Source organism: Lutra lutra, chromosome 13, assembly GCF_902655055.1.
Source record: "Lutra lutra chromosome 13, mLutLut1.2, whole genome shotgun sequence".
NCBI lineage: Eukaryota > Metazoa > Chordata > Mammalia > Carnivora > Mustelidae > Lutra > Lutra lutra.
In genome coordinates, this window is record NC_062290.1 from 65466479 (window position 1) to 65478906 (window position 12428).

Sequence of the window (12428 nt, forward strand, 5' to 3'; positions counted from 1 at the left end):
ATCCTTGCAATATAAAGTAACATAGTTACAGGTTCCAGAGATTAGGATGTAGCCATCACTGGGGGCCATTATTCAGCCTACTACACATGCCTACTATTTGCCAGGCACTACTGTTTAAGTTCCAGAGAGATAGTAGTGATTAAAATAAGAGAGCTCTGAACCTGAACAGAGTTAGAGCTTAATGAATAGGTGGGAAAAGTGATCAGACCAGCAGATCTTATAAACCATAGCCACATGATTAGATTTGATTCCAAGTGCAACAGGAAGCCAGAAGGTAGCATTATTCAGTTTGTGCTTTTAAAAGATCACTCTAGGGGCGCCTGGGTAGCTCAGTCAGTTAAGCATCCCACTTCTGATTTTAGCTCAGGTGATGATCTCAGGGTCCTGAGATAGACCCCCCCCCCCCTTTCGGGCTCTGTGCTGAGCATGGAGCCTGCTTAAGATTCTCTCTCTCTCTCCCTCTCTCTGGCGCCTTTCCCCCCACCCACCTACGTGCACACACTCTCTCTTTCTTTTTAAAAAAATAAAAATAATAAAAATAAAAGATCACTGTAATTGCTATAGAGTGAATGAAAGTTACTGGAAGTGTCCCCTTCATTATCTACCCTTTACGGCCAGCTAAGTGCTTAGGGCCCTCTAACATTTAGGGGTTGGGTGATGGTGGAGGAAGCAAGTAAGTGAGCCTGAAAAGAGTGAGTCTGTGAGGCAGGAAGAAAGCTAGGACACTGCGATGATATCACAGAAACCAAGAGAACGTTCAAGAAGGGATTAATCAGTTGTGTCAAAGTGTTAGAGACGAGGACACGGAATGGATGAGCAACAAGGCTTGAGTCTATGAGGTGCTGAATACAGTGGTTTCTCGGTGGAGTGTTGAGGGCAGAAGCCAGACTGGAGAAGGTTAAAGAGCAAATGGAACAAAGGCAAAGCCAGTAAAGGGAGTGGGTGAGGAGGTTGGAGAATGGAAAGCAGGTGGAGGGAGGGGACGGTGGAGGTGGGCTGGCCGTAGGTTCTGCTCTGGTTTCATTTCCTTGTAAAGAAAGTCTCAAAAGTAGTTTGATTAGTGCTTACCTTTTTCTTGTCTTCATATAAATTATGATATAAGGGAGTTCATCTGTCTTCAACTCTTTGTTGGCCACTTTGAGATTTTCTGTCTTCCCTCACTTAAATTTTGATGGTGTTGTCTTTGAGAAAGGTTTTCCTCATCCACAAATACTATGGGATGATCATCATAACCACCTGGGTGTCCTGATTTCCTGACTCTGACCTTCAACAAAATTTAAGGTTTCTTCATGTCTCATAGCATGACCACACAGCTTCCTAGCAAGTCAGCCACAAACAAGTGAATTTATGCAGTGAAATGAAGTTTTCCAGTAGCCAATCATAACAGAAAACAATGTACTCTCTCATTCATGCTTCATAAACTGAGCTGTAACTACTGAGAGCTGAGCTTCTTAACCCCTTCCCTAGAAATTCTCCTTGTTCTGGAACAATCTGTTTCTTGCTCAATAAAATAGTCATATTAAGCAAAGTTCTCTGAATGTTCTTTTGGCAAAGAAATGGGTGCGATGGTGGGGGTCGGGGTGGGGGGAGCATGTGGTTGAGTGTGAAGTTGTTGTTGAGATCCTAATTTTGCTTGGGGAGGTTTGGTGTCCAGCCCAATGAGGGTCTTGACCATTCCCGGGTCTCACCTCCGACTCTCCCTGAAGCTGTTAAATTAATTAAATGAAGAGGCTGCTAGAGTGGTGTGACTCTCCTGCTATGGTGGCTGGTGGCCGACTGAAGCAAACCAAGACCTCCGCCTGAAAATGCCCCAAGCTCTGGAACTCAAAAAGTTAAGGGCAATTGATCACCCACAGCCAATTAAGCTAGTAATCTCCTTACTTTGCTTGCTCCTTTTCTCTACAGATATTTTTCTGTCAGCTCTTCTTGGAAGAGCACTCTTAACTGCTTACAGTTTGACGCTGCCTAATTGGAATAGATTTTTGCTCAAATAAACTCTTGTAGTTTTTTAAAAAAGATTTATTTATTTAAGAGAGAGGGAAAGAGAGGCGCCTGGGTGGCTCAGTGGGTTAGGAACTCTGCCTTCAGCTCAGGTCATGGTCCCGGGATGCTGGGATCAAGCCCCGTATTGGGTTCTTTGCTCGGCGGGGAGCCTGCTTCCCTCTCTCTCTCTGTCTGCCTCTCTGCCTGCTTGTGATCTCTGTCTGTCAAATAAATAAATAAATAAATAAATAAATAAATAAATAAATAAATAAATAAAATCTTTAAAAAAAAGAGAGAGAGAGAGAAAGAGAGAGTGCGCAGGGTGGGGTGCAGAGGGGGGGTGGAGAGAGAGAGAGAGAGAGTGTCTTAAACCAACTCCGTGCTGAGTGTAGAGCCCGAAGCAGGAACTTGATCTCATGATCCTGAGATCTTGACCTTAACCGAAACCAAGAGTTTGATGCTTAACCCAGTGCACCACTCAGGGCCCTACTCTTACAGGTTTTAATATGCCTCAGTTTCTTTGAACAAAGCTTAAGCTTGCCTTTAGGCACTAGAAATTCATAACTGAATGTATTATAATGAATGTGAGTAACATCTTAATACCTGCAGTTTGTTAGAGCCAATGGAAGTTTAAGTTGATACATTGTGTCAGTTATAGTGATATGAATTCTTTATTGATCTCAGAGTTATTTAAAAGCTTATTCAGCTTCTTGTTTTAGGAGGAGAGGAAGTCTTCAAACAAAGGCAACAGTGCTCTCTCTTTGAATAGCTAGGTTTGTGCATGCTCAGTTTCTGCATTAAAACCCTTTCGTGGGGCACCTGGGTGGCTCAGTGGGTTAAGCCGCTGCCTTCAGCTCAGGTCATGATCCCAGGTCCTGGGTTCAAGCCCCACATCGGGCTTTCTGCTCAGCAGGGAGCCTGTTTCCTCCTCTCTCTCTGCCTGCCTCTCTGCCTACTTGTGATTTCTCTCTGTCAAATAAATAAATAAAAATCTTAAAAAAAAAACAAATAAAACAAAACCTTTCATATTATTTGTATGTAAATAGTTGATAAATAAAATATTCAATTAAGAAAATGGAGTGAATGGTAAATGCTGTGGGAAGAGGAAGCAGTGTAACTCCTCACCTGGTAGCCCGTTGGTTTTAAATGTTTCTCATTTCTTATAAAAATGGATGCTCTACACCTATTCCTGTGATCTGCTTACTCCACTCAGCTGAGCATGTTTTACGCTTACTTCTTATTAAGAAACACAGCCTTATATCACAATGTTAATGGCTGTAGAGAATTCTATATTATGGACATCCCATCATATATTTAGATTCATTCTGAAAATTTTGAAATTACAAATAATGCAGTGATAAGCATTTTTGTATGGTCACATTTAAACAATTATTTGCTTTTGTTTTTCTAATTATTTTTAATTAATTTTTAAAAGGTTTTATTTATTTATTTGAGAGAGAGAGTAAGAGAGATCATGAACAGGCAAGGGGGGGTAAAGGGAGAAGCAGACTCCCCAAGAGCAGGGATCCCAATGTGGGACTCGATCCCAGGACTCTGTGATCATGACCTGAGCCAAAGGCAGATGCCTAACCTACTGAGCCACCTGTTTTCTTTTTAATATACATTATTAGAACTATGTGTACTAACTATTGGGTCACTGGGTAGGACTTATATTTTAAACTTTTACTATAAGTTGACAGATTGGTAATCATTTGACAGATTGGTAATCATTTTAAAAAGTAGGACAGTCTTCACAAGAATGACAACAAAAAATAAAACGAGATGTTCAGTACTTCAGATATTTTAGCATTTAGTAGCAGCTTGAAACCACACATCTCTGCTGGTATTCTACATGGTAAGGCCACATTTCAAATAACCTGATCAAAATAGGCTTGGTGATCACTTATGGGTAAATGTCCACACACACATCCTTATTACCTTAATAAAAATAAACTCAAGCCAAAAAGAGACCATACTATACAGGTTTTGGAGGAACTAGTCTTCAAAGTCAACTGACATTTGAAATGTCAATACATATTGTGTCAAAAAGTTCTTCATGGCTGGACATGTTCAAGGAACAGTATCTTTATCGCTGTACTTTTGAAATGCCTATTAGCCTGGCATCCAATTACTTTTTAAAACCTTATGCAATCACAGGCTGCAAGTAAATCCAGCTTCTAGGCTGGTGCATTAATTGTAATTTGAGGTTTTGGTTCAATAACAAAAGCATAGTGACTTAATCTATTGTGAAGGGAAAACGCTACCAGCCAGGACGACGCTTCAGAGAAAACGTAGTGAAGGGATGTCGCCTGAACATCCAAGTGAGATCACGTGTCTCCTGCTTTATGAATCTCTTCAGTAGGAAATGATATTGCCATCCTGCAGTAAAGATCCAGCTAGCGTCAGATTCTAAGAGCTACCTGTGACAGGTAACACATCAACTTAAATTCTGTGTGTGTGTGTGTGTGTGTGTAAGCTCAGAGTGTTTCCAGAGGTTCTGAGAGTGACAGAGGGGGAGTTGGCAGAGTGTCAAAAGTCTCAGGATGCCATGTGGCTGATGTTGGTTGGGAAGACTTGATGTGAGCTGAGGTGCTTGGGGCATTCTCTGGTGACTTCACAGCTGTAGAGAACTGTAACTGCCCTAGTGATCGGTGTAGTCAGCCTTATTATTCCTCAGAGGTGGGGAGGTGGTGCTCAAAGGCAAGACTGGAAACATATAGTTCTATGGCAAGACCTCCTTTTTTTTTTTTTTTTTAAAGTAGGCTCTGAAAGGGGTCTTGAACTCACAACCCTGAGATCAAGAGTCCCATGCTTAACTGAATGAGCCACCCAGGCCCCCCAAGACCTCCTTGTAACTGCATTGGCTGCTCTGCCTTCAGGCACTAGAAATTCATAACTGAATGAATTATATATGATATATTTCATATATATATGATATATATATATTCAATGAATGGATATTATAATGAATGTGAGTAACATCTTAATATATGCAGTTTGTTAGAGTCAATGGAAGTTTAAATTGATACATTGTGTCAGTTATAGTGATATGAATTCTTTATTGATCTCAGAGTTATTTAAAAAAGCTAGACATAGATAATCATCATGAGCCACACAGGACAGCACATATAAAATTAATAAATAGCATTTTTCAAACTTAAGTAATGTATAGGTCCCTCTCTAAAGGAAAACAAATTTCTTATGGACCACTTGGTACTTACCTGAATTATTTTTATTATAATGTTAGTTAAAACACATATAAACATCATCCCAGTATAAATGCCTGTGCTTATATAGCTACACAGATCAAAACATATACAAATTAAATATAAAGAAAATCAAATAAGCTTCACATGAACAACATTTAACATGATGCTTGATGTCGTTTTGCTGAAATTAAGACCATACTTGGACTGTGAACATGGCATGGTATAGATTCTTGGGAGTTTAGTGATCTAGCTCACCACTCTTTACTGCTTCTGGGGAAGATGCCTGGTCTCTGTTCATGCGCATTCTTTTGAGACGTTTGTAAATTCCAAGGGTGAGAGATAGTGTACCTGGAAACCTGACTGTCCAAATTTGTGCTCTGAGGGGTTAAACTGGACACATACAATTATCCTGGCCTGGGATAAGAAATTTTTGTGTGTGCATAAGAAATTTTTTGTGGAGGTGTTATCAATAGAGGTGTTAAAAGAATTTAAGTTCCCTGGTTAGCTTTAGACCAATACTAAAGGCCCTCCTTGGCAGCCCTGTTGGGACCCCTCTCACTCTTGAGAGCTTTTTCTGTTATCTCCGCTTAATAGACTTCTATTGCTTTACTAAAAAAAAAAAAAAAAAAAAAAAAAAAATGGTGAGAAATGAATTTTTGTGTGTGAGAGCATTTAAGTTCTACTTATCTTAGCAAATTTTGATCGTACAATATAGTTTAATTTTAAAAATGGAAATGAGATCATACTATTCATAATGTCATGGTGTTCACGTAAAGTTAGACACATTTTCCATTGTGAAGCTGTCCCATAACTTAAGTCAGCTCTTCTTGATAGCTCCCATCAGTATTAAAATAATATATCTCATTTTGCTTGTTTAGATTCTGAATTTGCTAAGCAGCCTTCTGATTATTTATAAATGTGGCTTCATGTAGAGACCAGCTACAAGGAATATAAATGTCTGGTCTTATTGAAATAATAAACAAATCGGCATTTGGGTTATAACATTGCATGTAAGTTTGGATAATGAATGTTTTATTTTCTCCCTGATCACCCTTGGGAGTTCCTAAAATTGTAATCAGCTCTGCGTATTTGCCCTGGAGTGGGAAATAAGTGACTTCACCTATATAAAACCACTTGCAGAGGAAACTTTATACTGATCAGCCAGCCTTCTCTAGGGATACCTCTACCTTCCATTGTATCCCAAGTTTTAACGTTGCCTTCATTTTCAGAGCTGGTGGGTTTGAGCAGCAAGAGCTGGGACATAATCTGGAAAGTCTTAGTCAACGGAATAGAGACTTGAATTGGACTTTAAAAGACAGATATGATTTAGATGGTTGACCTAGGTGGATCAGTGAGCTGTTCACTTCTGAAAGACATGATTACAAGATGCTACTCGACAACAACCATCAGGAAACTGAAAAAATAAAGGTTTATTTCTTCCAGAACCTGGAAATTACACAGCATTCCTGGAGCCACACAGTGAGCTTGGGTGGTAGGGTGGTGGCAGGGTTGGAAGGGGCAAGTGCACACAAGGACCTGGGGTTCTGCCTCTGTTGGGGTTGAGTGTAGGGGCCTAGAGTTTCCCAGACTCACTATTGGTGAATCTAAATTTAAGAGTGGGAATTTAAAGTGATAGCAGAGAGAAAACAACAAAACAAACCAGTGGCCTAAATGGTCAGTTATCAAATCCAACATCTCTAAAACAAAGGAGCCTAGGGGATGGGGAAGTGGTTTGATTCTTTATCTGATCTTGTGCTTATTCAAGATAGTATTCTTTCAAGAGGAGGTTTCAACAATCAAAGCTTAAATCAGGGGGTGCCTGGGTGGCTAAGTCATTAAGCATCTGCCTTCAGCTCAGGTCATGATCTCAGGCTTCTGGTATCGAGCTCAGCATCGGGCTCTCATCGGCTCTCTGCTCAACGGGAAGTCTGCTTCTTCCTCTTGGACTCCCTCTGGTTGTGTTTCCTCTCTCACTGTGTCTCTCTCTGTCAAATAAATAAATAAAATCTTTTAAAAAAAGGGGCACCTGGGTGGCTCAGTGGGTTAAAGCCTCTGCCTTTGGCTCAGGTCATGATCCCAGGATCCTGGGATCGAGCCCCGCATCGGGCTCTCTGCTCAGCAGGGAGCCTGCTTCCCTTTCTCTCTCTCTGCCTGCCCCTCTGTCTACTTGTAATCTCTGTCAAATAAATAAATAAAATCTTAAAAAAAAAATGCTTAAATCAGGTATTTGTATTACAAAAAGAAACCCAAGGGCTGGTGATGGGTTCTCTACACCATATAGGAAAGGCAGCAAAAAACAACAACAAAACAAAACAAAACAAACCCTATCCTTATTTGCAGATGCTATGATTGTTCTCCATCCTCTGCCCCTCCCCCATATCCAAGAGACTCATCACACACTTTTCTAAGATAATAAGTCAAATACAAAAAAATATATGGTTGTCCTATATAGCACTTATAAACAATTGGAAAAATACAATGTAAAAAGTCTTACTAATGAAAGCAACAAAACCTCGGACTATCTAGATATAAACTTGATAAGTGACTTGAAAGACTTATAAGAAGAAAACCATGAAATCTTACTAAAACATAAATAAGGACTTAAGATAATGGAAAGATATGATGTGTTTCTGGTTGGGAAGATTAAATACTAGAAAATTTCATTTCTCCCTTAATTATTTTATAAATAGAACGCACTATATCAACATCTCAATGAAATTTTGTTTGTAAAGTGTACAAATTGTTTGGATAGGCCCTTACCCCAAATACCATCACAGTTGTGGGGAGGAGTCATCTGAGTTTTGGGGGAATATCATTTAGTCCATAGCACTAGGTTGTTAAAAGTGTTGGGAAATGGGCTCTTCTTCCATTCTCCCCTCTGCAAGAATAAACACAGCCCGTAACTTTGGAGTAAATTACAACAATCTCTTTACAAATCACTATCTGAGGTATCAAGAGGGTCCCTGTGTGCTGGGAACAGGACCACCTTTCATCAAAACTCAGCATTCATTTGCAGGAGTCAGATGGGAGCCCAGACCTCTGTGTCTCTTAACAAGACTCCAAAGTGACATTCTTTGAACTCTCATAGTTTTGGGATCTCCATTGCAGGTTATCACTATCTTTGGGTCATCCAGTAGATGCTTTGGTTTGCTGTCAATATAATGGAAATTAAAATCATGAAAATATTAGTAACCTAAACATAGCATAAAAATGTAAATGACCAATTCTATGACTATACCATAGACACAACGTAGCTTTTTAGGAGAGCATTAAATGAAGGGTGACTTCTTTGACAGTTTGTGATTCTATCAGCTCTCATGCTTCCTGACTCCCTGGACTAAAGCCACAAGCACAATCTGCAGAAATCACACCAAGAGGGCATAACATAGTGGACCTGGTGATCTGGGGAGAAGGGGGAAGGGATGTGGGGAAGAAGAAAGATGTGTGGTGATGGTGAATGTCTGTGAGTGAGGGGAAGCTGAGAACAAGAGCAGAGAGCTGGGTTCGACAGCATGCTCTCAATCAGGCAGAGCTGGATATCATCACTCAGAGCAGTGTTCCTCAAATGTGTCGGAAAGGGGAGGGCAGAATTAACAAAAGCAAGAACTTATATTTCCAGAGAGTTTTCCTCTGGAGATTCTGATTCACTAAGTCTGGAGCTGGGGCCATGGAACCTGTATCTTTATATTTAACAAGTAATGTTGGGCTAGATAAAATACAACTTGACCAAAAGTAAGAATAAATAGAGGAATTGTGTTTAGCACACAGACAGTCCAATCTAGAGTTCTAGGAATATTTGAATGCATGGAGATATAACAATAATGTTACAGCAGAACGTTTATAAGGTGCATAGACAAAATGGTAAACAAAAATCCAAAGCATCTTAACTTTGTCCTTTAGGAGAGTATTGAGCCCCCCCTAAATAGTTGGCCAGATTTCTGAGGTGAATTGAAGACAGGACCAAAGGGCAATGCAGGGCAGTACTTGGCAACCAAAGCTTTAGGAGTGGAACTGGGGATGGAAGCATGTCGCCTGCTGCCACCTCGTGGCAGAATTGTGTAGTTAGTGAAGACAGGTCAGAAACCGGAATAGCAAAGGCTGGTCTGCTACTGATGAGGGCCAAACTTCTTTTTCTAGGGCTATCCTTTTTTCTCTGGATTACGATGTTGAACAAGAGGTGGCTGGTCAGAAATAGGGAATATGTTCAATGAGAGAGGTCTCTGTCATCCTCCCCTTCATCTTTTCCATTTCCCCAATATTTAGGGTGAGGCTACCTCTTTGAACCAGACAGGTTATGTCAGAAGTGATGTGAAAAGTCTCATTCTCAAGGTGTCAGATGGCTGAGTGAGGCTTTCAGAAAAGATAGATCTCACCAGTAGCTGGAGAATATGGTTTTCTACATGATGAGAACTGAAGGGTTCTATAAAGGTGTGCTGTCTTTTCAATTTTTGTCTGAGTGTGGGTTGAAGTTAGGGGTGAAGTTAGCACTCTGAGGTGTGATGTTAGGAGTGTCCTCACCATTTCCCTGAGACTCTTAGTTCTGCCCACCTCTGTGTTGGCTTCATTATCAAGCTGGTTGGCAAAAAGTTTCCAGCAGTTTCAGAGTCCTCACATAAAAAATTTAGGAGATAAGTAAATTGTTTCTATTGTATTTCAAGCAATTAACCCCAATCAAACGGTCCATTGTTAAGACCAGGACTTTGCTTGGGGAATGAGACTTACTATTTTTATTAAGACGATTTTTAGAGATGAAATTGAAGTTAGCTTCCCCTAAGACATAGGGAATAAAGGGGGCTAGATGGATACTTGAATAAAATCCTGGTTGTGTTCTGTTCAGAAGGTGAGGGGAGGGGGAATGGATGCTGGGTAGGCAACGAACAATGTTCATTTAGTATCAGTGATTGATTTGTCACAGTACAACACTCAGGTGATGTTACTCAAATGAAACTCATCTAATGTGAGGGAACTGGTATTAGTGGGGATTATAGTAAACAGAAAAAGAAGAAGCACTACTCAATTCTAGGCAATGTGACAATGCAAGAATACAAGAATATACAAACATGTTAGGGTTTCAGCATTTCCAAGAGGAGTTGATAATCTGAATTTGTATGTCAAATATCCTATTTTATTTTTATTTTGTTTTAAATATTTTATTTGTTTGTTTGTCAGAGAGAAAGAGAGAGTGTAAGCAGGGGCAGCAGCAGGCAGAGGGAGATGCAGGCTCCCCACTGAGTAGAGAGCCTAAGGCAGGACTCAATCCCAGGATCCTGGGATCGTGACCTGAGCTGAAGGCAAGGGCTTACCAGACTGAGCCACCCAGGTGTCCCTCAAATATCCTATTTCAAATGTTGGAAACTAAGTTCGTTTTTGTTTTTAACCACAAAAGGCAACAAGTCCAAAATAAACAAAGCTTATCTGTTGACAACATATAGCCTGTGAAACTCTAGTTTACAAATTTTGGATAGAAGAACCATTGCCTGTCATTTGGTGGTCCTGAGTATGCAAGGCTTATCAAGAACTGAGCAGCCAAAGGAGGGAGATCAGAGAGTTAGTGTCATTCTTATGCAATACATTTCAGCAGGTGTGTCTGATGCCAGGATCAGCCAAGAAGATCTTGGCTTCCTGAGGATTGAAATCCACCTTGAGCCAGCGGTGAGTGAGAGCAGAATTTATTGAGGAGAGCAGATACAGACAGAGCTTCCAGGAAACTCAGAAGGGAAAGGAACATGAATCTTGTCTTTGTTTGGGGTCTGGGGTATTGTTCAGGATGGTGGTCTGGTGTATGTGTCCTCTCGGGCATCCAGGTACTGATTAGAACAAAGACAAGGGCCCAGGTGTTATTCCTTGGAACCAGAGGGTCCTGGTGTTTAGTCTAGCTCTGGTGGTCTGGAACACTCTAATAATAGCTTCCTCCAATCTTCTCACCTGGTCCTTCCTTAGATGTTATCTATACTAGAGAAATCATTAACTCCTTGTCCCTTATGAAGAGGACATAACGCTATTTGCATTACAATATGTAAAGTGGAGTAGGGTGCAGATCCTAGCAAGAATAGAAGCAGGAAAAAGAACAAAAAGCAGAGCTCTATGGAGTCCTTCAGCTTCCCTATCTCAGGTTCTCAAACATAGTTCTCAGGCTTATGCTTCACTCAACAAAATCTGAATTCACTGGAGCCAGTTACTCCTTTCCTGACTAGAAAAACTACTCTGCTACCTCCAACCACAAGCACTTTTTTATCTTCTTACTTCATGCACCGGTAAGACCTCGTAGGTATAGGGACCAAAGTCTTCATACTACCAGAAATCCAGCGTGGCCTAGGTTTGATCCTTATTTCAAAGCTGCCTGAATTCCTTTGGTTCATTTCCTTTTCTTTTGATAAGATACAGCTATCTTTCTTGCATTTCTGAGCCCCTATCTGATGTCATTAGGTAGTTTTTCATAGTTCTGTGAGGCATACAGTTTTTTTTTATTGATAAGTTAGATTGATTACCTTCCTATCATTAAAACTAGGCATTTAGCTTAATTGAATGGGAAATAGTTTGTTATTAAAAATCAATCCCTAATTAGCTTAAAATAAACTAATGTTCAGATCAGAAACTACTTATTGATTTATGTTTCTTATCTTCTCCCTGGTCACTTTTCTGTTCCAAACAAGCAAAAAGCAGTAACTGTTTGCACCTTAGCGTCTTGGGGGTTTAAGTGGGCTTTTAAAAAATGCCCATGCCGGGGCGCCTGGGTGGCTCAGTGGGTTAAGACCTCTGCCTTCGGCTGGGGTCATGATCCCAGGGTCCTGGGATAGAGCCCCACATCGGGCTCTCTGCTCAGTGGGGAGCCTGCTTCCTCCTCACTCTGCCTGCCTCTCTGCCTACTTGTGATCTGTCAAATAAATAAATAAAAATCTTAAAAAAAAAAAAAAAATGCCCATGCCGGGCACCTGGGTGGCTCAGTGGGTTAAGCCTCTGCCTTTGGCCCAGGTCATGGACTCGGGGTCCTGGGCTCGAGCGCCCCATTGGGCTCTCTGCTCAGCGGGGAGCCTGCTTCCCCCCCTTCCTCTCTGCCCCCGCCTTCTTCTCTGCCTACTTGTGATCTGTCAAATAAATAAAATCTTTAAAAAAAAAAAAAAAAAAAGGCCCATGGCAGCCCCTACCCTAGAAGGACCAAAACTCCCCAAATAATTCTAATGTGTTAGCAGGACCGTATATACTTCCCTGTAAGAACTTACAAGCCCCGAAACCCAT